Here is a 27,826-nt window from a genome sequence, read left to right as displayed (position 1 = left end):
ATGACATTCTGTTCCTGCTCAAAAGGAAAAAAATGGATTGACAAGTTACAATTCTTAGAATAAAAATAAGAGAAACTCATAATTAAGAACAAGAAAAATACTCAGACATAGACAGAGGAATTTAAACAAGTACTAGAAAGATTTAAGAAAAATAGTCAGATACAGACAGTGGAATTTAGACAAGCCTTATAAAAACTTAATAAGTACAATGCTGAACATGGTGGAAGAGGAATCTAGGGCCATAGAACAGTAAAATAGGCCAGAAGTATTGATATTTCCTAAGATCAGTTGCTAGGTGAAGGTCAATTTATAGATTATAAAGGCAGCTTGAATTTGATGATCACACCTAAGTCCTATGTGTTTGGCAGCTTTAAAATCTTGGAGTAGGTTTGAAGAATCAGGAAAAAGGTCTGAGTCATTTAATAAAATTACAAAATACTCAAAAGAAGCCTTCACAGATTTTTGAGAAGATTGACTTCAGCTGTAAATGGAGTAATGTCAGATTAGGAAATAAGAAATTTCTGATTGAATATTTGGCTTTTGAAAGTGCTAATTCAGAATGCAGCATGATGATTAGACCTTTAAAGGCAAGATTAACACCAATAGAGTGATAGATTAGAGATATGGGTAATATTTGAACTCATGTTTATGATGTTAATCTGATAGGAGAAATAATTTCTAAGACTCTTAAGAAAAATAAAAATGGCAGATGTGTCAATTGTGGTAAACAAGACCATTTTAAAAAGGGTTGCAGGAAAGGTTTTTGTCCTGGTCCACGGCGTCTTCAACCGGGACGTGGGAGGGGGTGCGAGAGTAAAAATAAGGGACAAGAGACATGAAGAAATGAGGGCAAGTCTGAATTATGATCAAGCCCCATTCATTGAAAATTCTTACAGGGTTTATATAGGCAATATATAGGGCAAAATGCAGGGTTGCTGTGGGAACCTAATGGCAGATATCCAGCCATCCATCCTTGGCAGGAAGTACTCCAAGATTAAGGAGTGAGCTCTGAGGGAGTGCAGCTAAGGAAGCAAGATAAGCAAGTGGCCTCCCAGGATCCAGAGGAACCTGCTAGGTGTCAGAGAACAGTTCCCAGGGTCTGGGTGGAATGACCTGGGCTGACCTCAGCCTGCTACATGCCAGGCAGAAATATAGAAAATGGAGTCTATAGACAAGGTGGAATTGCCCAATGTTTTAAGCCAAGAGCTGCCAAAGACAGCTCCCCACAGGCCCCACTTTTCTATATACTTTAAGCTGCATAGGTGGTTCAGGCCTGTCTTAGGCTGCAACAACCTCATCAGACCGTTCTTTAGCTGTCATTGAGAAGGCAACAGCTTGATATCTTTAAAAATTGATTGACATCTCTCATAGGTTGGATATGGTCCTGATTGTGCATAATCTCATCATTGGCTCGGGATCCCCTGGTGCCCTCTATAACCCTTCATTGGGTCCAAGGATTGCCTTTTGACCCCTGGCCCTGTCCTAGGTGGGGTCACCTGAGGTATGGCCTGCTATTCATCTGAATAGCCTTGGTCTACAAGCTCCAGCCCATGATAATGGGCATGTATGGTCTTGGCCTGGATGGCATCCACTTGTTGTTTCATGAATTTGGTCAGTTTTTTTTAAAGCCCAGGGCCTGAAAGATATAAGAAGTAACAAACCTATCAGGGGTCCTAATAAAGAGGGCAAAAGAGTGGTTAGCCAAGGAGAGGTGGAGAAACAGCTTTGGAACCATTTTTTTTTTAATTATGCTTTTTTCCATTTTATTATTTTATTCATATTACATCTCGATTGTTAGCCCTTCCCCTGTTTCCTCCCATTCTTCCCTCCCTCCCACTTCCCCCCTTCTCCCCTCCCCTATGTCTGTGATTGAGGGAGACCTCCTCCCCCTATATATGCTCTTAGAATATCGAGTCTCTTCTAGGTAACTTGCTATCCTTCCTCTGAGTGCCACCAGGCCTCCCCATCGAGGGGACGTGGTCAGAAAAGGGGCACCAGAGTTCGTGTGAGAGTCAGATCTCACTCTCCACTGAACGGTGGAGAATATCATGATTGTTGGCTAGGTCTTGGTAGGGGTTTGAAGTTTAATGCCTATATTCTCCTTGGATGGTGCCTTAATTTGAGGAGGACCCCAGGACCCAGATCTGCCTGTCAAAAACAGAGGAATATCAAATGGCCTAGAAACACTTAAAGAAATGCTCGTCCCCGTTAGTCATCAGAGAAATGCAAATCAAAATGACACTGAGATTCCATCTTACACCTATCAGAATGGCTAAGATCAAAGACTCAAATGACACCACGTGTTGGCGAGGATGTGGAGAGAGAGGAACACTCCTTCATTGCTGGTGGGAATGGAAACTAGTACGACCACTTTGGAAAGCTATCTGGTGCTTTCTCAGAAAAACAGGAATAGGGCTTCGTCAAGGCCCAGCTATCCCACTCCTTGAAATATACCCAGAAAATGCCCTACCGCACAACAGGGACATATGCTCAACCATGTTCATAGCTGCTTTATACATAATGGCCAGAACATGGAAACAGCCTAAGTGTCCCTCAGTAGAAGAACGGACTAAGAAACTGTGGTGCATTTACACGATGGAATACTACTCAACTATTAAAAACGAGGAATTCCCGAAATTTGTGGACAAATGGATTGATCTAGAAATTATTATGATGAGTGAGTTCACCGAGAAGCAAAAAGAGACAAATGGTATATACTCACTTATATCAAAACACTAGTCCAAGGGATACGTACCATGAAAAACTTTACTTACCAAGAAAGTGGGTCAGAGGAGAGGACATCCTATTGAAACTTTAGGTGAGAGTAACATGGAAGAATAAGAAAATAGTAGGACCCACAGGGTCCTGGAAACCTACAAGAAGAACTTCTTGGAACCAGTTTTAATCTTGTTCCTTCTGTCTTTTTCTATGCTCCAGGCCTTCTCTAACCTTGGCCATGGAGTCTTTGACCACACCAGAGCAGTCCATGTAAAAGCAACACTCTCCTTTAAGAGCTGCACAAAGTTCTCTTTGATGGAGGAGAAGCAAGTCTAAACATCTTTTCTTTTTAAGAACAACCTCAGCAAGCAAAGTAAGGGATTTTTTAAGGTGGGAAATAGCAGATTACAGTTGTTCAAGGTCTTTGTCGATTGACAGGTGGAGGTACAAGTAATGTTTATTGGAAAAGACAATAGAGGTTATACCCACCCTGGTTCCCGCGGTCCCAAGGCCCAGCAATATCGCAAGTGTGATGGCTGTTATAGGCTCTCTTTTTGTTCTTAAGAGGCTGTGGTCATTTTTTTGGATCCCAGGCTAGGGAAAATTGTTCTTCAGAGTAATAAGTTAGTCTGGGAATTAATTAACCAGACCACAGTACATATTTTGATTTTTCTTAATCAGATCTCCAGACACACAAGGTGTCAATCGTCACTACACGCTCACCAAGAATTATCAGGGGGGACAATATAAGATCCTGTTTGAATCAAAATGAAATTGGGGTTAATGTGGTTGTACAACTGGCGGTGTGTGTCAGGTACCTTTCCCAAGCATAGACCAGAACCAGTTACTGATTGTAGGGTAAATTTTGTAGTTTCTTGTTGGGACCATCGACATTGATGATGGTTCGTAGTGACAGTATAATTACCAATGATGCCTACCCCTTAATAAAAAATGTCGCTGGCATCGTAGCACAGCCAACATGACTGTGTTAGTTCTGGTCTGGAATGATTCAAGGTTGGAAAAGTGTGACTAATAATATCCGTCAGGACATCTCGGGTATTACATTGTACATTCCTATGGGTATCAAGTCATACGCCCTTATTAGAGGGACTGCCAATAGTGTCAGTATGAGCTGGGTGGGGGGGAAAAGGTAGGAGAGGGGAGAAGTGGCTGAGAATTCTGAGCAAAGTCTTTTAGTGTTGCTCCAATGGCAAGAGCAATGCCGTGGGCTGAACAGATTCCTGTACAGTAACATACATAGTCTGAAATGCTTTTGCTCATTCTGTGGGGGCAGATAGCCGCTTGGCAGGCAGAATTGGCATTTTTTAAAAGCCAAATGTGTTATAAAGTCAGCTTCAGTTGCATATGTACCGAAAAGCCTTTCTGCTGTGCTAGTAAGGCGGCTAATAAACTCGCTATATGGCTTGTCGGCACCTTGTCTTATATTGGCCAGTGATGTGGTTGCAGCCCCCTTTTAAGGTAGTTTTTTTCAGGCTTTAAGTCCATCATTTTGTATTTGTGAAAACAGGCCAGGGGCATACTGAGCCTGAACCTCATTGGTATCATAAGGCTTGTTCCCTTTTAATATGTCGAGAGTCCATTCTACACTGTTCCCGCCAGCCGCAAGGTTACAGTGGGCAGTTTCTTTACAGTTTTCAGAATATTCAGACTTCCAGAGTATAAACTCCCCCCACCCCCCCAACAGAGTGGTATGGGCAACTTGATACCAGTCATTAGAAGTGAGCCAAAGATCACCTAGATTCTCTAATATTGAAAGTGTGAAGAGTGCCATTGGTCCATACTGTATCACTGCTGCCTTTAATTCTTTTATAGTTTTAAGCGACGGTATTGGCATTGGTGCATACATTCCTCATCATCTCCTAGTTTAACAAGAGTCTCAATGACTGGGAATAAATCAAATCACTGAGGGAAGGGCCCTTTCATTGATTTTGAACTTTGACTAGTAGGTGGCGCCAGAGTCAAACCTTGAGGAGAAGCTGGCCTATTGGAACAGCTTAAAGCTAGGACTAGTATAGGCTGTGTGTGTGCCTGCAAGGACGAGCCCAGTGGGCCAAAAAGTTTAAAGTCTAGCATTTTCAAATTTTTAATCAGTTTATTATGTTCCTTTTTAAGTTGCATAGCCTCCCGTAGCCTTTAGATTCTCAAGGTGAGGTTCTTTTTTAGAAAGGACAATGTTGGTCTGTTTATCTGGAAAATCAGCATCCCCACAGTGAGGCACAGCAGAGCTCCTTAAAAGAGGGGGAAAGAGTCTGGCCAAACAAGGGCAGAGCTAAGTGGTAAGGGGGGTGGCGATGAGTGAGTGGCAGCCATTTTAAGTTCCAATATCCAGCTGCTTCTTTCCCCAAGTTGACCTCTGTTTTAGGAGTCAAACTGTCAATGTGGTGGTCTACCTCAGAAGGAAAAGGATTCCAGAGAGGGATAGTCTTTTATGTTAGGCTTAGGGGGGGATTTCAGGGTCTTGGCTATTTGACCACATCGTCTGGATGGGGGGGCCTGGTGGCACTCAGAGGAAACATAGCAGGCTACCAAGAAGACACTTGATACCCTAAGAGCACATACAGGAGGAAGAGGTTACCCTCAGACACAGTCATGGGGGAGGGGAGTAAGGGGAAAATGGGAGGGAGGGAAGAATGGGAGGATACAAGGGATGGAATAACAATTGAGATGTAATATGAATAAATTAATAAAATACATTAAAAATATGTCTGTTAGATATAATGGGCCAGAAGGCCGAAACTAATGCTCCATCATTATAGAGAGTTTTGGATGACTGATCAGGCAGCAAACTGTCTCTGTCATTTTCTCATTTTGGTAGCTGATAATCAGCATTTTCTGTCTCTTCATGTAATTAATTTTATTCCTTCTGAAGTCTCTGATGGTGTTGAAGAGCAGATAGTTTAGTTTTACAATTAAGCTTAGTTGTTTAGGGATTAAGGTTATCTTTTGATCTGGATAAATGTTTTAAGTTGATGAAGATGAGAAATGATAGATACTGATTTACATTCAAATTTTTGAGCACAGCAAGATAAGAAAGATGTTTTCTTCAAAGTTACCAATTACAAATAGCCAAAACAATATGACCGTAACATTTAGGTAATTCCTGTTTATTCCGTGGTTCTTCTTGCTGTAGGTAGTTTATTGTATATATGTGTAATAATATAAATATGACTGTAGAATTTTTACAATTGACATATAATATTTATTCTGTTGCCCAAAAAATATTTTACCCTAAGAAAAATACAAAGCACTAAAAAAGAATACCGCTCAGAGTTAAGAATGGGTTGGGATATTGTTTTCACTATTCTAGGAGAATAAAAGCATCTAATTGAGAAATTTGGAGACCTTGGACAAATGAAACATCTGAAGAAAAAGAATGGATCATTAAGAGAAAAATATTCTCAAGAAAAGGAGTAAATTGTCCAAATGTAACCTCTTAGGTCTCCTAAAAGTTGAGGAGGTCCCATATTGACAAATATACTTGGATTGTTAAATACTACCACTGGGCAAAACTGTACCATGCCTCTCTACTGCCAAGTTCTTTTTGAACCATGACCAACTTTTGTTTCACTGCTATGCTCTACCTAGCCAGAATCTCCATTAAGGTGACAAACACCACCCAAAGTTCAGCTTCAGAGTACAAACTACTGAGCACATTCAAATTGTTGATTATTATGACACTAAAAAACAATTTACATTATTGCAAATAGTTCTACTATAATAGAGTGAAATTTTTCTTCTTATTTATACATAATGGGGAATATAGGACAAAATAGGAAAAATAGGAAAGGGGTAGATTATTGATTATCCTCTTACAAATATTTATATGTTGATAAAATATGATTGCCTTTGGTTATATAAGTTATATATATATAGTTACACTGATAAGGATCTTTGTATACTGACACAACAGTAATGTTATATTTTGGTTAAACATAATATGTATCAATTCTTTTTAAAGTATTGTACCAATGTAATTCTTAAAAATGCAATGTGAAGTTCTAAATGTTTTGAAATACCACTATTACAAACTGTATAGAATAATTAATTAGAAGATGTAAGTTAATAGTAAGTCATTCAAACTTCTGATTTTATCAGGTACTAGTTTAGTTAATCACAAGTGTTTTTTATGTTATCAGATATTAAATATCTAGAGACAAGCAAGACTTGAGTATTCAAATATACAGAGGTAGACAGATCATCTTTTAAAATCTCAGAGATATATAGAATATGGCATTTGGAGATGTTTCATTAATTTAAGGCTTTTTTTTTACAATGAGACAGGTCCAGGAAGCACATGCATACTATTTCAAAGAGGATGAGCATCAAAGAACCTCCTCATGGAGTTTGCTTCAAGTGTGGCAAGCTGCATTGGACAAGAAACTACCTTTTCTTCAAGTATTGACATTTTGCTGTCAAAGTTGTGGCCATGTAAGGAAAAACAAAAGTTGATTGGTGAACTCTGTGAGAAATAGAGAAGTCATTCATAATTCCTAGTTCACAGAAAAGTCTTTCTGTTATTCTGAGCCAGTACGACAGAGAGATATGTACTTCAAGGTTGCAGGAAATTCTTGGTTGACTGTACCTGTGACAAGCATTCTCTGTCACTTATATAGTTTGGGAAGGTGCTTCCTCTGCAACTCCTGTTTATTCAGATAATACTTATCCTTCTCGTGTTTCTATTGGTGTTGAAATACTAAATACTTTTAGCCTCATAGTTTAACTTAAGATGCTTAGTATTCAAGAAAATTGTTTAAGGTTTTTAAAGATGTCTTTAGGTTAATAAATGCAAGTTATGATAAAAAGTAACTTATGTGCAGGACTTTGGAATCACCAAGAAAAGATAGGTGATAAAATATTTTCTCCCACATTGTTAAATACACATGACCTGGACATTATGTATGTAATTCTTACCAGATAATACATAGGTATTTGTCTTAGAGAAATATTCTTTGACTTTAGACAAAAGGGTGAAATGTTGCAGGACAATTGACTACATTGTGAGCTCTGAGATTGTGTAACAGAAAAAAAAACATGTTTCTGGTTGTGAAGTGTCTCAGCCCTAGAACACACCCTTTATGTGGGAGCTATCTATGAACAGTACTAAATAAAGTTAACCCTAAGTCAAGAGGCAGAGCAAGAAGACAGCTGGAAGTGAGTAAAGGGAGTAAACATAAAGGAGAAACACTGAGATAAAAGAGTTTAAGACAGTGTGGAGAATGAAAAGGGGCAATTTTTCCTATGTGATGTGAGCTGAGTAGGAAGGTCAGCTGGCTGACTTCTTTAACTCCTTGTCTGGTAGCCATTCACCCCAACATCTGGCTCATGAGTCTTTTCCAGCAAAATAGAATGATTGGAGTTTTGTTTATAAAACGCAAAGTTATGTCTGAAAAAGAAGGTGCAATAAAAAGAGTAAACTGACAGAATGAAAAACACAAACTAGATCTCTTGATATTGGACACAACAGCGTTGTTTTTAACTAAATATGAAGCATTACAAACAGCTATTATAATTACCAAATATGACATGCTTATATATTTGTTTTCATGTATATGAATGATTTGCCTACATATGTATATGTGTGTGACACATGCAATTCTTCTGCTTTTGCAATTCAAAACTCCTAGAACTGGATTTACACTCAGTTGTGTGACATGATGTGGGTTCTAGAAATCAAATATAGGTCCTCTGCAATAACAACCAGAGCTCTTAAATTTTAAGCCATCTTTCTATCTCCAAAACAACAGTTTGAGGTGCTGGAGAACAAAATAGAATTTCACAATATTTGATGACATGTCTGATGATGTAATGCTTTCTATTGGTATGAGTAAATTTGTGAAAAGAATATTGATGGGAATGGCTCATGATGACAAGAGTGGAAAGTCCACCTCCCCCTTTTTTAAACCAGAGTTCACTTTTATATTTCCCCTTTTCAAAGTGGTTATAAAAAAGTGTGTCTTCAGCAGATAGGATTAAAGACAAGTGACATATAAACAAGGACACTCAAGAACATTGCCTGTTCATCCAGAAGACCTGGGTTAAGTTTTTAACTCCAAAATCAGAGCTACCAATCATCTTAAAGCCACTTCTATGGATTTAAACATGTATTTTTCTCCCTGTGGTTACTAGATACACACACACACACACACACACACACACACACACACACATCAGTTATAACCTTTGCCTAGGGATATTTATCCTACAAAAAATGTTATCTTGGTGGTTCCTATTGTAATACAGTTATAATAAGATGCATGTTTTTCTTCAAGATTTGACAACTACTGAATAATTGATATTCAGAGTCAACTGAAATTGTAACATACATCAAGAGATCATTCTAACAAGCTGATATACTCTTCTTTCATTTTCCTTTGTGTTATTATGATGCATTTAAAGTTGAAAGTTCTTAAGGTGTTTGCATAAAGAGAGCCTTATTCATCTCTTTTTGTACCTCATCTTTCCACTGTAAGGTCCTGGAATTCTGACATCTTAAGAGCTTGTGGAGAACCAGAATCATAATGCAGAGTTTTTTGTATATTTCTTATTGTATATTTTTAAAATTTTTAATTTCAGGGGTGTGTGTGTGTGTGTGTGTGTGTTCGTGCATGTGCGCAAGTGCATGTGTGTGAGTGCTACTATGCAGTTATGTGCCAATTTGAGTTCAAGTAAACTTGGAGCCAGTATGGGTCATCTAATGTTTTTTTTCTCTTATTAAATGTGGTGATTAAAATCAAATTTTTGTCAAGTTTGGGTATTGAATTAGGTCCTCTAGAAGAGCAAGACATATTTTTAACTATTGTGTCATCAAATATATTTTGTTATATTTTCCATATTTGTTCATCTCATATAACTCCTAGAATAGTATCATGACTCTTTTACCTTACCCTGGCAAAGAGAAACATGGTTTTACCTATCTGCAAGCAAAAATTCACAGTCTAAATGCTTTCTTTATTTTTCTCTCACCACTATTTACTGCCATGAAGTCATTTATTCACCAAGATATTAAGGCCAGAACATTGAAATTATTTTTACCTTTTTGTACTGTAGAGCATTACTACAGTGTACTACTTCCCAATAGCTAAATCTTGTGAAATAAGTAGATAATTTCAAGATAACATGCACAATGTAGACAACAGTAGTAGACCTGATACTGCTAAGTAATACCCTTTCAGGAAACAGTGACAATCATTCTAAAACAGTTCAATCTTTCACTTTAGCCCAAAATTTAATGGTTACGCACTCATTTTACTTTTGTTACTTAGAATTCATGAAATATAAGTTTATAGAGATGATCTCTCCCTGATCTTTTGGATAGAATTTCTGTCTGGTCTTAATAAAATTAGGTAGAACTTTGGAAGAATGATACATCCCAGCATCCCAGCACTTGAAACCAAGATGGAGAAGATCTCCACAGCAACCATGACCTTGCCTTTGGTGCTGTGGTAGACTTGGAGGAAGGTGACCCAGACACTGCAGAACACCAGCATGCTGAAAGTCAGGTACTTGGCTTCATTGAAGGTGTCAGGCAGATTTCTAGCTAAGAAAGCCATAGTGAAGCTTCCTAGGGCCAGGCAGGCCAAGTATCCCAAGACACAGTAGAATACAGTAACTGAGCCCTTGTTACAGACAATAATAATTTGATTATTCTCAGAGAGTACATCGATATAAACAAATGGAGGAGAAGTTCTTATCCAGATTGCACATAGAATACCTTGCAATAGGGAGCTGATAGGAATGATGTAATTAGGTACCCCTGATACTAGGATGTACTTCATCCTTCTGGGGATGGTGACTTTGAAAGCCAGAACTACAGTGATCGTTTTGGCCAGAACTGTGGAAATGGCCACAGTGAATCCAATTCCAAATGTGACTTGCTGCAGGATGCAAGTTGCTGAGTTTGGATGGCCAACGAAAAGAAAGGAGCAGAGGAAACAGGACATGAATGACATGAGTAAGAGGTAGCTTAGGGTTTTGTTATTGGCCTTCACAATAGGAGTGTCATGGTGCTTCACAAAAATCATAAAAACCACAACTGTGAATATTGAGAAGCACAACGATGTTAAGGCAAACGCCATACCCTGTGTGTCTTCATAGCTCAGAAAGACCACAGCTTTGTTAAGGCACTTGTTCTTCTCAATGTTGGCATACTGGTTCTCTGAACACAGCACACAGTCACCCATATCTGATGTAGAAAGGAAAGCTTTGTTAGTGCTGCTTCAGCATTGTATTAGCAGGAATTTTTACATACGTTTTTAGAGAAAATAATGTATGGTATTTGTGTAGTTGCCTTTCAGACCACATCAGCAAACCGTTGTGGGTGGTAGAGCATGATCAACATGTTGAATTTAGCACAGCGGCATACACTTACTTGTCTCATTAGAAATTTCATTTTCTGGGCAAGGGCTGCAATCAAAACAACAGGATGCCATTCCTTCCTGCCAGAATTTTCTGAATCCAGGACCACAATCAGCACTGCACACACAGGGTGGCATCTGGGCAAAATTATACAAACAATGATCAAGATTATTACCTACTTTTCCTATAAGTGTACATTATATTAGTATGTTAAGATATCAATAGAGAAGCTTACTTTACATACCCCAACTGAATGACTACTATACACTTGGTATATTGTAAAGTACCAATTATATCAATATAGGAGAACAAGTTGATGAAGATTTGTTATTTCCCAACTCCTATAATTTCAGAAGGAAGAAATTATCATGTGCTGTCTAAAAACACTTACAGAGACTTCAACTTGATTTTTCTACTTAGTTGTTTTCCACATGGCAAAAGTAATGTAAAAAGATGGAGGGGACTCTCCCTCAGATTGGTTCTAATTCTGAGTAGTTTTCGTGTAGAAATTCTGATTTGTATCACCCTCTAGTCAAATGTTCTTTGTTATGTTTTTATAGATACCTGAGCATCACTTATGCACAGTTCCATCTCATAATCTCCACATGTACACTTAACTACAACTCTTCCTTTGTGTTGATCAAAAGAATATCTCACTGTGTGGTGGTGGTAGACATAAACTTCTGTTAGACACTAGGGCACAGTTTTTCCTTCTCTTTATCATTTTATAAAGATTTCTTTCTATATTTGGTAAAAGTAAAAATACTATTTTGAAGAAGAGGTGAAAAAACGTACACCCTTTTACAATTTACATTCATTTCTTTTAAGGCAGCAATTCCTTGTCATTGCTGGCTGGGTGGAACTCACTGTGTAGAACAGACTGACAGCAAGCTGATTTTCAGAATTCTGTCTCTAAGTGCTTGGATGAAAGACATGAATCATTAAACATACATGGCCTCACTTCTGATTTGAGTAGACAGCTTCTAATTTCTCTGCTTGTAGTAAAATACTGTTAATAGACTTGCTATAGAAATTCTTATTATGGTGTGATCTATTCCGTCTCTTTTGTCAGGTGTTGTATGTTTTCTTTTACACTACATGGATGCTGGATTTTGTTAAGAGACATTTCTGCATATTTTTGAACAATAATGTAATTATATGCTGGAGGGTATTTATATGATGTATTGCAATTAACCAATTTGTAGACATTGAACCCATGCTTGCATACCTGTAAAGAAATCTTCTTGGGATACAGAATGGTCTTTCTGTTGTGTTGTTGCATTCTTTTGGTAGGTGTTTCTTCAAAAGTATTCCATGAATATCATATAAAAGTATTTTTCTATATTTAGTTTCTATTACAATTCATTAAAAAGGGCCCCCCATATTTGTAGAAAAGCTCTCTTCGTGTATGTGAATGGGTATCCTCATCCCATGCAGGCAACAAAAGATGGTCTTTTATTAATAAATCAATCTGGATGTCTGTGTGTTTTGATTAGATATCTTGACCACTAACACTCAATTACAGTTGGAAATTATTTGTTAATTTTGTCCTGTTGTTATTGCAAAATTTGATACTTTAAAAATAGCTGTTTATCTGTTATTTTAATTCAGTCTACATGTTTCTTTAACCTCTTGCGTTCATCTTACATATAAGTGTGAAGATACTCTTCAGTTATCATCCAGAGTGCTCTTTCAGTGGATATGAATTTTTTGTGTTCATTGTTGAACTTTGGTAAGTTCTCCTATTATGAGGGGGTAACTTTGAAGGGCATAGTAACTGGATTTGGCATCTATATCTCTAATTGTTTTATCACTGTTACTCTGCTGCTCTAAGAGTTTCTTAGTGGAATCTGATGTTATCCAGATGGAGCCCTTCAAAGAAAGGGGCTTCTCTTCTGAAGGTTTAAATTTCCTCTCCTTATCATGAAATAAATTTAAATAAAATTTGTCAAGGACTGGATCTCTTCTGATGTTGAGTGTAAGTGTTTAAATAACCACTGTGTCTAGATGGTGACATCTATATTTTATTGAATATACCATTGATGATTTTAATGTGTCCTTCTACTCCTTCTGTGCTCATGATTTGTAAATTTGATGACTTTTGTGGTTTTTCAGAATAAGATGTCTCTGTCTAGCCTTGTCTGTCCTGGACTCACTTTATAAACTGGGATGGAGGTTGGTCTGAAGTGTTTTGATGTCAATTACTGCTTTTTGTGACTGTGCCCAATGATTGCTATATAACCTTGCCTAAAAACTTATTCCTATTTGGCCAATAAAAGGCCAAGACACCTCTGCAGGAAAAATGGGATAGGCTTGGCTAAGGTTCAATGGATTTTTTTGAAGAGAGACTAGATTAGATGAGAGAGGATGCAAGAGAAGAATGGGAGGAAGAGAGACAGGTGTCATGGTTTCTGTGGATGAAGAAGCACATGGTCAGCATGGATGGAAATTTGTCCCAGCTGAAGAGCATTAGCAATTATTTGGTATTATAGACAGGAGATAGCTTGATAGAAATTATTAGAATCAGATGGCATGGGATTGGGGCGGTGTATAGGATTCCTACCCCAATATGAGAGATAGTTTATGGGATTCATATCTGCCCAGCCACAAGTTAACTACAGATATTTTAAAATATAATAAGTGTCTGTTTCATTGAATGCTAGCAGGTTATATAATACTGCTGAAATAATAATTATAATGATAATAACAAACATTATAAGGCAATACTTCTAAATTAACAACAACACTATTTCCCAGAGTGTTGAGATAGTAGGCATGCACAACTGAGCATGCTTTGAAATTTCACCTTTTAATCCTAACCCATTCCTCTCCTGTGCTTTTTGTTTTTCCTCATTGTTTTATTTTGTCAAATTTTATCTTTTTTATTTTATTTTCTCTTATTTTATTTACTCATGGTCTATCCTGTTTTTCAACCTGAAGTATTTATTATCTTAATGAAACATTGTTAACATTTTTAAAATGTGTTCCCTTTACATCCTGATTGTGGCCCTCCTTCTTCATCACCTCTTAGTCCCACTGTCCTTACCTCATCTCCCATTTCCTATCCCTAGTTTTTAGAAAGGGGAAGCCCTTCTCCACTATCATCTGACCTCTGATTATCAAGTCTCTTCTGTATTGTCTGTATTCTTTTTTCTCTGGGGCCTGGAAGGCCACATGCCAGGGGGGAAATGATCAACAGGCAGGTACGAGAATTCATGTTCTTACTCCCTATATTATATGACCCACAAGGAGACTGTGTTGCCTATCTACTACATCTGAGCAGATGTAGGTTCTCACCATAGATGGTTCTTGGTTGGTGCATCAGTCTATGCAATACCCCACCTCTCAACCCAGATTTCATAACTCCAGTGGTTTCTTTGTGGAACTCCTTTCCCCTCCAGGCACTGCTATCACCCAACACTTCAATAACACTCCTTATGTTACACCCCAAAATTTGTCTGTGAGTCTCAGGATCTTCTTCAATCCCCCACTGGTTGGAGTCTTTCAGAGGATCTTTATGGGAGGCTCCAGTCCTTATCTTATTGCTTCATTTCTATTGCTTTTGGTGTCTATTCCATTCCCCTTCTGAATGAGAATTAAGCATTCTCCTTAGGGTTCTCCTTGTTATTTACCATAATTTCCACCATAGAAGACGACTTTTAATCCCCCCAAAATCTCTGCCCAAGTCAGGGGCCGCCTTATACGCTGATACTTACCTGCAGGTTGCCTCACCTTGCTTCATATGTCTGTTGCATATAGTGGGTCAGTGCCTTGGTTGATTTTTTCCACTCTGTGAGGGGACTACGAAGCAGGGTGCAGCAAGCTCTACACATCTTCCTGTACCATGAGGAGGAGAGCTTAAGCATGGATTAGCTCTCCATGAGAACCCACCCATTCAACTCAGAAGGCTGCGCCTCTTTAGGTTGAGTGAGGAGCGCACCTTGAAGTGGCAATGTAGGCTAGAATTGGTTGTCTGCCAGCATTTAATAAAGTGCCTGGCTGTCTGTGTTCTGCCTGCAAAACGACACATGTCTTAGTCTTCTGCACAGGTTGTGTGTTGGAAGAAGGATAGTCTAATATGGCCAGTACATTCCAAACTCTATATTTTACCTGGGAAAGTTGGGTTTCATCTGATATGCCAGAAAACATGGAAGTTTTCCTAGATCTATCTATTGTAGTGTGGTTATCATGTAATATATGGCTAATATCCACTTATAAATAAGTATATACCATGCATGTCTTCTGAGCCTGGGTTACCACACTCAATATGATCATTTCCAGCTCTATCCTCTGGCTTGCAAATTTCAAGATTTTCTTGTTTTTAATAGGGGAGTCATATTCCATTGTGTAAATGCACCACAGTTTCTATATCCATTCTTCAGATGAGCAACATCTATGTTATTTCTAGGTTCTTGCTAGAATTAATAAAGCTCTTATGAAAAAAGTTCAGTAAATGTCATTGTGGTACACTGGAGCATCTGTCAGTGGTATAACTGGATCTTGAAATAGAATCATTCCCAATTTTCTGAGAAAGCACCAGATTGATTTCAAAAGTTGTTGTACAAGTTTGCACTCCAACCTGAAATGGAGGAGTGTTACCTTTTCTCCACATCCTCTTTAATATGTACTGTCATTAGAGTTTTTATATTAGCCACTCTGATGGTGTAAGGTTGAATCACAGAGTTGTTTTGAATTTCATTCCCCTGATGACTGGGGACACTGAGCATTTCTTTAAGTGTTTCTCTGCCTTTTAATATTCCTTTGTTGAGAATTTTCTGTTTATGTGTGTACCCCACTTTTTAATTGAATTATTTGGGTTGTTAGTGTTTAATTTCTTGAGTACTTTATTTATTTTGGATATTAGCCTTTTGTCAAATGTAGGGTTGGTCATTTTGTTCCCTTGACAGTTTCCTTTGCCTTACAGAAGATTTTCAGTTTCATGAGGTTCCATTCATTGATGGTTGATCTTAGAGACTGAGATGTTGGTTTTCTCTTCAGGAAGTTGTCTCCTGTGCCAATAAGCTAAAGGATCCTTCCCACTTTATTTATAAAAGATTTATAGTGCCTGGTTTATGTTGAGGTCTTTAATGTTCTTGGACTTGAATTTTGTACAGGATGAAAAATAAGGGTCTATTTGCATTTTTCTACAAGTAGACATACAGTCATACAAACACCATTTGTTGATCATGCTATTTTCTTTTCCATTATATAGTTTTGGCTTCTCTGTTGAAAATCAAATGACAATCGTGTATGGTTTTATTTCTGCATCTTCAATTTTATTCCAATGATCCATCTGTGTTTCTATGCCAGTATCATGCAGTTTTTGTTGCACTATAGTACAGCTTGAAATCAGAGATGTAGATAGCTTGAGAAGATCTTGTAATGTATAAGATTATTTTAGCTATTCCAGGTTTTTCATTGTTCAATACAAAGTTGAGAATTGTTCTTTTGAGATATGTGAAGAATTTTGTAGAAATTTTTATGGGAATTGCATCGGTTCTGTAGATTGCTTTAGGTAATATGTCCATTTTTACTATTTTAATCCTATTTAAAAATGAGTGTGGGAGACCCTTCAATCTTAATTTCTTACTTCACAGACTTGAATGTTTTTTCATACAAATCTTTCAGGTGTTTGGTTAGAGTTGTGCTAAGATATTTTATGTTTTTTGTGGCTATTGTAAACAGTGTTGTTTCCCTTAGTTACTTCTCAGTTTGTCTGTTTTTTGTGTAAAGAAGAGCTGTTGGGTTTTTTTAGTTAATTTTATATCCAAGCACTTTGCTAAAGGTGTTTATCAGTTGTAAGAATTCCTTGGTACAATTTTTTGGGTCAGTTAATGAAACATTTTAACTGACATTTTTATTTCACTTTTTTCTTTTCCTTTCCATATTTTAGTTTGACATTTTTCATTATTTTGTGTGAATTCCTTTATCACATTCTTATGCAGTGTCTTAATGTTTTGAAGTCTTCATGGTCTTACTTTATGCTCCCGGTTATGATTTCTCTCCTCTTTGGTTTATTTTTGGGACATTGTTAGGAACATATTTTAAAATTCTTATTTCAGTATGTCACTGAACTTGTGGCTATGATGGTAACATTGTGAATCACTCTGAGTTTGTATTTAAATATTTATGTTTGGAGGTTTATTTTTTAAATATCTTGGAAAAGAGCACTGGATGCATTGGTTTTTTTCTCCTAAGTAATTACCTTTATTGGTATGATATAGAACTATACAAATTGCTCAGCTGTCAATAGCAATTGTTGCACATGCAAATAACCCAATTTTAATTTCTAACACCCACTGTCTGAAGTCACCATGAATCTGATTCACTTTTTTTTGGTGTCCTATGCATAATATGTGTGATTTCTGCACAACCATTTGTGTGGACAAAGTCTCCATAACCACATAGAAGAAAAAACAAAGTTACCATTTTCATAAAATCTAACATGCATCATGAATATGTTAATGTATGGTTAAGGGTAGTGCCAATTTAAGACCTCTTTGTAAAGGAGTTTAAACAAAATTATTTGATAAAAATGAATGTTTTGCATATATTTTCTCATGCAGTATTATTAACACCTGTAATAGAGGTTCAACATAAAGGAGAAAATCACTGTGTAGTAATAACAATGATTCCAAGAAAAAGTTGCTCATTTTAAGGGAAATAATATCAACAAATTTTCGAAAAACATTTTATATCAATATTGAAAACCAGAAAGAGGTTTTGACATAATAAAAGAAGAGGGTACAGATTTTTGAAATTCTTAAAAGTTAATAAAAATGTCACAACAAAAATGAGAAGAAGAAACAATACAGGTGGATAGATATTTGTTTCTCATGTGACAATCTATTTCATTGCACAAATTTACAATATATCCACTTGATAGAATTTACTTCTGTGTATTTTAAATCGGTACATTAGGTGAAACCAACATCACACCTTCCTGTGGCCCGCTCCATTATGTCTTCAGATAAGTGAAACTGTTTAACATGTGGAAAAAATGGACTGAACTTTCCTATCTTCGCCTTAACTCCAACACGATTTGAAAGATCCCAAGTGTAGAAAATGTTGTACACTTCCAGGAGTTTTTCTTTCTCATTTATGTTCACTCTGTCCCCAACAGGATTAGTAAAGTGGTTGTTCCTCAGAAAGGACTGTGTCTGAAAGTCAAGCAGCATTCTATAGTGTATATACCTTTCCTTGATGTCATAAAATACGGTACGATTTCATCTTAAATGAAACTTTTTTGAGTGAATGAATGGGATAAATCACAAAGAATGCAATTGGATGAATACAATTATCATAAAGTTTCTAGAATTTTAGTTCTGCCAGATAGACCAAACAAATACAAACACTGACATATGCAGAAACAAACAGTAATTATGACATATATACATATAAATATGTGCACAAAGAGAGACTCACATCCACCCAGAGCTAGACACGTAATACATTCATATGCTTATTTTCATACAAATAAACATACAGAACCAGATAAACAGAAAGAAAAATGCACCCAGACACAGACTTAGAAACCCATAAGACATTCACAGGCACACATATGCACAACACATGACCTGACAAGTACCCATAGGAAGACATACACAGATACAAACACCCACACAGAGAGACATTGACACATGGACAAATTAAAGCTCATATACCCAAATTCAAGGAGTAGAGCTGGGCATGGTGGCACATGCCTTTAGTCCCGGTATTTGCGAGGCAAAGGCAGGTGGAACTCTGTGTTTCAAGGCAGCCTGGCTTACAAAAGTGAGTCCAGGACAACCAAGACAACACCAAGCAATCCTGTCTCAAAAAACAAAAATAAGAATAGAAAAAAGAGGCAGACAGATAGAAACACACCCACATACACAGCAATGAAGATATACATACATACAAGTACATATACTAAAACACACAATACACACATTAGACACATGCAAAAACATACAGTGACAAATACATGCATAAAGTTACACACAGACTCAAAAAACCATGGACAAAGACATCCAGAGACAAATTTGTGCTCACTTCCATAGACAGATGGACAAATAGGCAAGCAAACAGAACCATATTTATACATATAAATAAATATACACAAAAACATAAAACATACATATATACTCAGAGAGAAGTATACATTCACAGACAAGAAAAAAATGTATCTACTGAAATGATTACCAGTACTATTTTCTTTGTAGTAACTTTCAGATCCTAATAAAGTCCCCTGAGCCGTTAGTGGAGGTAGAATTAGTTGAGAAGACTTGGAAAAAGACCACTACCTACAATGATTTTTATATAATACAAAGTAGTAAATAAAGAGCCATCCTTTTATCATTCAGACAGTTGAGGAGAAATGACTGCTTGTGTTTCCAGTAGTAGAAGAGGCATTGTGATATTCAACTGCATTGTATCAAAATCACTGAGATTCGCTGATGAATTGTGTCTTTGAATTCACTCCCTTTCCATTCCACATTTATACTTGCCTTTACATGTACAGACTCAGTAGTAAAAATGTTCAGAAACCTACGTAGTTTGGGAAATAGGTCCTAGTTCACTCAGTGTGGGCATATGAGAGATTCTTAAAGATTAAAATATTGATGACACCAAATATCATCCAATAGAAAAATACTCTACCTTCAAGCAATGGGAATTTAGTCCATTCCCGTTATCTGTGTCCTTATTATCTGTCTTTTGAAGAGTAATCTCATGGAGTGCATGGGCCATAGCATACACAGCATTGTATATGTCATAACAGCCATCACTAAAGGCCATGTCAGAAGTCTGTATCATTAGCCATTCCATTGAGGCATTGAATGCACAGTTCTTCAAAGTCTTACACCTAGATGCTGAGGCTTCACAGTTAAAGTCCATCCACTCCAGTCTTGCCAGATATTCACCTGTGTATTTGAGAGGGTTCAATATCTGGACAGAGTTTCTCAGACCAGAAATATCTGGATGGTGATGTGTAAACAAAAGAGCTCCATGGAATGAGTTAAACATTAAATCTCTCTTACTTCTAGTGACATCCCATTCTGAGGTGGTAACCCATATTTTCTTTATACGTATGATTCCCACATTCTCAGGCTCACAGTTAGAGTACTGTCTGTGTCACCATAAATGATAACAACATTTGTGGATGATGTTATTATTTGATTGTAATACACTTCAGCTCTTGACATGTATATCTCCATGTTCACTGGAATCATGTTCACAAAGACAAAGCAGACTGTATTTTTTTCCATCTCTCTTTTCAAATATGTGAGAAATTGTACACCCTAATCATTGTCTGAGATGACCAGCCCAACCTAGTTCCAACTAAAATGAAGTATGAATGAGACCATGGCTAAAGCTACAGAAGTGTCCTCCGGGACCATCTGATACAGATTGGGGAATTGTTCATGGTCACTGAGTATATGATGGAAAGATCCAAAAGTAATCTGAAGGACTTAGAACACAGAGAGCAACATGAGGTGGAATGCATTTATAAAAGCAGAAAAACATATTTTTCCACAAAAAGCTCATTACATGGTATTTCTTCTCAGTTTTAAATAAGAAAATGTAGAAGCCTGGAACATCCGTTTCTAGAAGGATCAGTGAAAGTCATAAGGTTAGCACAATGTTAGAGAAATATCCTGGAAAACGAGGCCACATACAATGACCCCCACTATTCTGTCTTTCACTTTTGTTTCATCTCCATGTGTTGAGTGCTTGGGAAGCTTTTAATATGTGTACAACTTGGAGATATTGGATTTTCCTCTCTCAGGAATTTTGCTGCCAAGCATCCTGAGAAATTTTCTGAGCATCCTACCCCTACTACTCTTAGGGAATTATCTTTGTCTGATACTAATTGAAGGTCTCCCTTATGCCCTTGATGTTGTGACTCACATAACAATGCCAGAGTTATCCTGTTTGGCTCAGGCTCCCAGTATATCCACACTTGTACTTACTCATGAATTAGATAATCAGAAAAAGTAAACTTAAAATGGTAAATTAGTTTGCCAGTCTAAAGTTGGTGGCATTAGACCAGATTTAAAGTCTCTTCCTACTATAAACTAATCTTATATATAACATAAGATTAGGGGCTAGCCCCAGCAGAAGCCCTATAATATCTCTGAATAGTAAATACCTTTGCATTACATATATTAACAAATACATAATACCAGTCTCATTCTTAAACTCTTAATATCATCTGGGAATGGCTCCCTAAAAGACATAATTTCATAAATGTCTACCCAATAAAGTCTCACCTGCTGATATAAGAAGAGGTCAAGGTATGTCCGAAGTATTGCAGATGTTTCCCACTTTGGACCTGTAAGCATCACTGCACATTTGACTTCTTTGTTACAGATATAATTAGGGATGATATCATAATTTTGTACAAATAAACGAATGATATTGGGTATTTGTGACATACTCTTACAACTGCCTACTGGGTAATCAAATATTAGGGAAACATTTGGTAAAAGAGAAGGATTCCTGTTGACTTCGTCCACTGAAAAAGCCAACGCCAAAGCAAACTTCAGGTTTCTAGTTGGTTTTCTGTGAAAAGATGCAGTGTTTCTTATGAAGAGAGGCCTACAAATGATCATTTGCAGCCAAGACAAGAACTTCCTGTACTGCATACTACCACCTCCTTGACTCCTAAAGATTGAAAACAAATTGTCTGTCTTGTGTGATTGGGATGACATAGGAAGCTGGTAACTGGTAAATGCTTTAAAAGTTCATGAGAGTATATCTCCCATAAATAGCATGTGGTATTGACATTGTCCACAGAGAGCATTTTCATCGCTCGTTTTTGAGTGATAGATCAAAAGGCAAAAACAATATAATAGACTCTGAGCAAATGGTAATCCTGATCATGTTTTTATTGCAAAATTAGTAAACAACATGAAAAAAACCTGTGATGTGTGAGTACATTCATTTTTGGCATTTTCCAATGAAATTAACTGAACTGGTTAAGGCAGTGAAATAATGATTTATGACTACATAGTAGGCTTTTTGGGACAATAATTGGTTCCCGTCCTTACAATTATAATTTGTGCCCAATGTAGTTAACATGTGCACTCATATCCATCTTGTTTGTATTTTCTTTCTAGTTTATGTATTGTAGAAATAAAACATTTCTTAAAGTTTAATTTTTAAATGAATTAAAAAATTAAAAAAGTATTTGGTAGAAGATGTTGGTCTGTATGCATTGGAGTGTATATAAGTAAGCAATGGCTATTTAGGCCATAAGATGCCCATAGATTCAATGTTTTAAAATGATATCTTGCTGTACACAAGACTGTATTCAAATTTACAGGTCCTTAGAGCTTATCCAGATGCACAGAACCTCCTTTGGGTTTTTAGTGAAGAGATTAAGGGTCTGCACTCAAAACTCGGTATTATTCACATATTTACTGTTTACACAGGAATAACTTTTATTCCCACAGTATACATTTTAGCACTATAACTTTCTTCTAGAACATAAAACATTTTATTGTCTTTCCAGTTACAGTAATAAAAATAGCATCCCACTAAGAAGTATGAACATCAAAAAATCTCAGTGAAATTGAATGTTGCACTATTACATGTTTGTAAAACAGAAGATATGGTGCAAAATGTATGAAAAATGTTTATGATTCTTTTTGTAATCAAAGTAGGCACCATGACTGTTAGAGTATAAAACCATATTGTGTTTATGATGACGAGAAGAAAAATAAATCCTGTCTCTTTCTAGTTATTTCATATCATCTGACCTGTAAAGACAAACTCCTTCATTATGAATGATTCACTCAAAGTTAAATGCAGTCTGCTTTTCAATTAAAAATTGTATTTCTGAGGTGTTTTTATTTTATGTTTTATATAACTAAGCTATTTTAAAATATTCTTTATGAACACACAGGAAAACATTCATCGACAGTTTCAGTTACACACAACAGAAATTTGATACTTTAGCCTGTGTGAGTAAAAATCTACTTCCTACAAGTAAACATTAGGAAACATCAAATACTTGAGCTTTCAGAGTAGTTTATTTGTTTAGAATGCTGTATTTGAAAACAACTCTGAATCTCATAAAAGGTGTATGGTTCACACACTGTAAAATATGCATCTATACTAAATTTACTGAAAATGAAACAAAGGAGTAAATATGATGTGTTAGAAAATACAAACTTATTCAAGGAAAAAGAAGGCAGATGTACGTTAAATAATGACAAAACGGGAGCTATTAGGTAACTTCTCTGTGCCTATTCTCAAGTACTGACAAGTATAATACGTCACAATTGTCACCTGGGCTCAAGTGACAAAGGAAGCAAGCTGACACAATTTTTACTGGTAGCCTCACTGTTTAAAGAAAGCAAGCATATAATTTACAGTCCATAAATACCTTCTTTACTCTAAAGAGAAAGGAAAGAACATGGTTTTGTAGTACTTAAGCCAGTGCTTGTACATTTACATAAATAAATTATGGAGCATCAGGAACATATATGACATTCCAAGTGGACAAATTTCCCATTTTCATTCTTGATGCAGCTTCAGAAGGAGTAGAGTGACCACATGCAAGGATTTTGAGAGAGCAACTCTGTATCTATATGAAATACTTACACAGCTATGTGTGCCACGAAAATTATTGGCCTCAGCACATTTAGTAGCAGCTACAATGTGATGGAAGGACCATCGTCTGACTCTATTGCAATTTGCTGGAAAGCACTTAGAATAAAACTCCTTGAAATACATATGACATTTATTTCAGTATGATGTTATTGGTTACAGTGCAGTAGAAAATGTTAGTAGGAGGGCTACATGTGATGGATGAAGGTTGATATTACCTTCTTCCTTAAGGCTTCAGCCTTGTATATCAGAAGATGACTGAAAGAAAAACAGTGCACTCTCCAGATAACATAAAAGTAGAAAAATAACATTGAATCTGTAAAGAATTAAGATTTTTTTCCTGGTGTTCAGGCTATGAGAAGAAAACAGCAGACTTGCAACATTGCTTTCACCTTCAGTCTCATACTTAGCATGAAATATTTGTGATTATATTCACATAAAAAATTACTTACTCTGTATTCAGAATGTGGTAGAAATACTCTTTCTCCGCAGGCCACTGTATTTCTCCAAGAAAGAAGACAAAATCTGTCACCAAGTCCCCATCTTTGTCTTCACTTTGTTTCATTCTCCAAAAGCATCTTGGATACATGAAATTGGCCATGAGGAGCATGTAGAGGAGCAAGTAGAGGAAAATCAAAGTGAACATATTTGTCATGGCTTAAGCCTGGGCAATGTGGATTGAGAAGTGCCACATAGATCAGCACATCATCAGATGGGCACCTTTGTACTTATAACTGCTTTTATATTTCTGGCCAAAGGAGATTCTAGCTTTATGTTTATGATTCTTTTTTTCATTCATATTTATCCTGACCCTTGGAGAAGTACTGAACATTTTCTACCCTGGGGCTCTGCATCTGACGTCCATATTCCATGTGATAAACATGAGTAGGTAAATGCATATGTGGATAGTTCAGTCTCAAGTTATATGACATCATTTGTGTTTGTGAATTTTAAAGCCTTGAGAGGAAGCCATTTTGTTCAAAATTTGACCCTTGAATGTCTCAACAAGTTCATTATGAAAACACAGTTAGAATGACGTCAGTGGTTTTAGTCAGATAATCCACAGATAGACATTCAGTAATGGTTCAAGAAGGACTCACAACACTCCAAGTCATGGGGATACACTGGGCATTGTATCACCAAGCCCAAATCAGGGAGATGTAAACTGAGATCCTCAGACTCTGTACAGTGGATGCTTAGCTGTACCAGTGACAGATCCAGAATATGTAACCAAAGCCTGTGGTTTCATTGTCTTGAGACTCACTAAGGAGGCTGAATCTAGAAATTTAGTAAATCCTGACGTATCCAAAATTTTCAAGCTCATCGGAAAACCACTGTTCATTTACATGTTAATGCATGGTTTTAAAGGGTCAGCAAGACTGAGAGATGATGCCTGACTTGTGTACCTCATTTCAAATGCTACATAAAACCTATTATTCTCCTGCCAACCAATCATTTATTAATGAGAAAGTAAGCTGGATATTTGAGAATTAAATGATAATCTTCTTCTGGGATCCTCAGTTTTTAAAGTTTAAAGCCCTGTGCTGGTTCATTTCTCCTACACTGTCTTTGTTTTTCTACATTGCTTTCATTCATCTTATATACCAATAGTGGCTGTAAAGAGGCATTGTCTTGAATATCTTAGAAGCAAATGGTAACTAGTAACTGGGAAGTGACACAGTGTTTAATAAGTAAACTCTTCTTATACAGTGTTGCTAGTCATGTATTTGTAGTTCCATTCTACAGCTGGGACTGGCAGTGGAAGAATTTACCAATGATTGTATGCTCATGAGCCTCTCTCAGTGGATATAAAAATCAGAGAAAACGGATCAATGGATGAAATTCTTGGGTTTGGGTGGTAATATAATTTATTTAATGTTTTACACAAGACAAACAAGGCTAGTGTATATATCTATAAAATCATATCTACCTGTTAGAACTAGGATATGTATTCTTGTGATAAAATTAGACTAGTGTTTGATATGACCATGATTTGTTCAACTAACACTTAGCTTATATTACTTAATTATCCTAAATAGGTTACAGCAACACTTTCAAGGTATTAGAGGTAAACCTTGTATTATAATTGATCTGGATGTGTACAATACCTCATATTAGAGTAGAAATAATATATATATATATACATACATACATATATATATGTATATTATATATATATAGTGTGTGTGTGTGTGTGTGAAGAATAATCTTAGATTTGAATTCTATCCCAATGTGTCAGAATTACATTTATTTTCCATTAATATACAAAATTCTTTACCAATGAATTAAAAATAACTGTATTTGTGAGTAACAATTAAGGCTTTGAGTGGAGGAGTAGATTCAATAATCTACCTTTTTTTCTATCCTCCCTCTGGATTTCTACATCCCCTTTTCTTTCTTTTCAGCTCGTCTCTCCTTACCTATGAAAAAAGATGAAGGAAAAGAGAGATGTCCCTTTGTCCAATCTAGTTTTCTCTCTGTATAAGAACATTAATAACTTATAACCAACTCCTGCTAAAAATAAACATCTGTAGACCAAGAGAGGAAACAGAAACCTACCCAACTCCCCTTAGCAGAAATAAGGCATTATTTTCTTAACGTTTCTTCAGGTGAATTTAGAGAAAATAATAACATTTGAATGAGCCCAAATACAATTGTGGAAAATGGTTAAGCTGGCCATGGATACCATTTGTGCTCTATTTTCTTTTCTTCCTTTTTTTTTTTTTTGCAGACAGTACATATTTTATTCAATTATTATATAAAATTTAAATTTCAATGAGAGTTTTGAATGTACTAAACAGTATTATATTCATATACTCAAATATCCTTTCTAAATGAGGAGAGATACCAGGCTTAATAGGAATCTTGTGTGGGACAGTATGAAATGCTAGACTGATTGGGATCAGAATGTCTCTACAATGCTGTCCTGATTGATGGGTAAGAGCAACTGAAAATCCTGGGCCTGGAACATGGAGGACTCAGAATGTCAGCATCCATCATGCTGAGAGTAATGAAACCTGTCAGGTCTGATCCAGAATCAGTGTCTGCTTCTTTTGTTCTGAAAAACATAATTTCTCACAAGCATTATACAGTTCTAACATTATAATTGTTTGAAGTGTGTGGCATGCACAGAACAATTAAGATTGGTTCTCTGCTCGTTGTATGTATGAGCATGAGAAAGACATCTGTAAACCTTCCTTCATGCCATACTAAGAATGATCTCAAGTAATAAATCACAGAAATCTGTGAGCAACATGGAGCCTTGTTTATGTATAGACATTCATATCTCAGTCAGTCTCAGAGTTATTCCCATGTAATAGGATTAGCAATATAAATTACCTCCTTGTTCGGCAGCCATCTTCCTCATCACCTCCCTATCCCATCCCTTCCTTTATCCCTTTCCCTCCCTCCCCTAGTGCTTAGAAAGGGGAACACTCCCTTCCAAATATCTGACCTCAGCTTATTCAGTGTTCTCTTCGCTACCTGTAAAGTCTTCCTCTGGGGACTGGCAAAGCCATACTGCCATGGGGGAAGTGAACAATAGGAGTCCTAAGTCCATGTTAGAAGTTATCCCTACCCCTCATATTGTGGGATGCACTAAGGGACTGTGCTGCCTATCTACTGTATCTGAGCAAAAGGTCTAGGCTCACATCCTACATGGACTTTGGTTGACACATCAGTCTCTGTATTATAATGTCGTTAAACTTAATTAAGTGGCTAACATCCACTTCTGATTGAGAATATGCCATGGATTTCTTCATGGGTCTGATTTTCCTCACTCATGATGATTGTCTGTGGTTTCATCCATTTGCCTGAAAGTTTAAAGATTTCTTTGTTTTTGATAGCTGAATAGAATTTCACTGTGTAAATGAACCATGGTTTCTTTATCCATTCTTGAGTGGAGGGACATCTAGGTTGTTTCCAGATTCTTGCTATTATGAACAAGGCTGCTATGAATATAGTTGAGCTAAGGTCCTTATTGTATGGTGGACCATCTTTAGGGTGTATGCCCAAGAGTGGTACGGTTGGCTTTTGAAGTAGATTTATTCCCAATGTCCCAAGATAGCATCAGATTGATTTCTAAAGCAGCTGTACAAGTGTGCACTCCCACCAGCAATGGAGGAGTATCTCACAT

At 36.7% G+C, this 27,826-nt stretch overlaps 1 pseudogene; it reads right to left on the bottom strand.

Moving 5' to 3' along the window:
* Nucleotides 1–10,004: 10,004 nt before the first annotated feature.
* On the bottom strand, nucleotides 10,005–24,358 carry LOC127203448 (vomeronasal type-2 receptor 116-like; annotated as a pseudogene).
* Nucleotides 24,359–27,826: the final 3,468 nt, after the last annotated feature.

Source organism: Acomys russatus, chromosome 19 (genome assembly GCF_903995435.1).
Source record: "Acomys russatus chromosome 19, mAcoRus1.1, whole genome shotgun sequence".
Taxonomy (NCBI): domain Eukaryota; kingdom Metazoa; phylum Chordata; class Mammalia; order Rodentia; family Muridae; genus Acomys; species Acomys russatus.
This window is presented reverse-complemented; position numbering and strand designations above follow the sequence as displayed.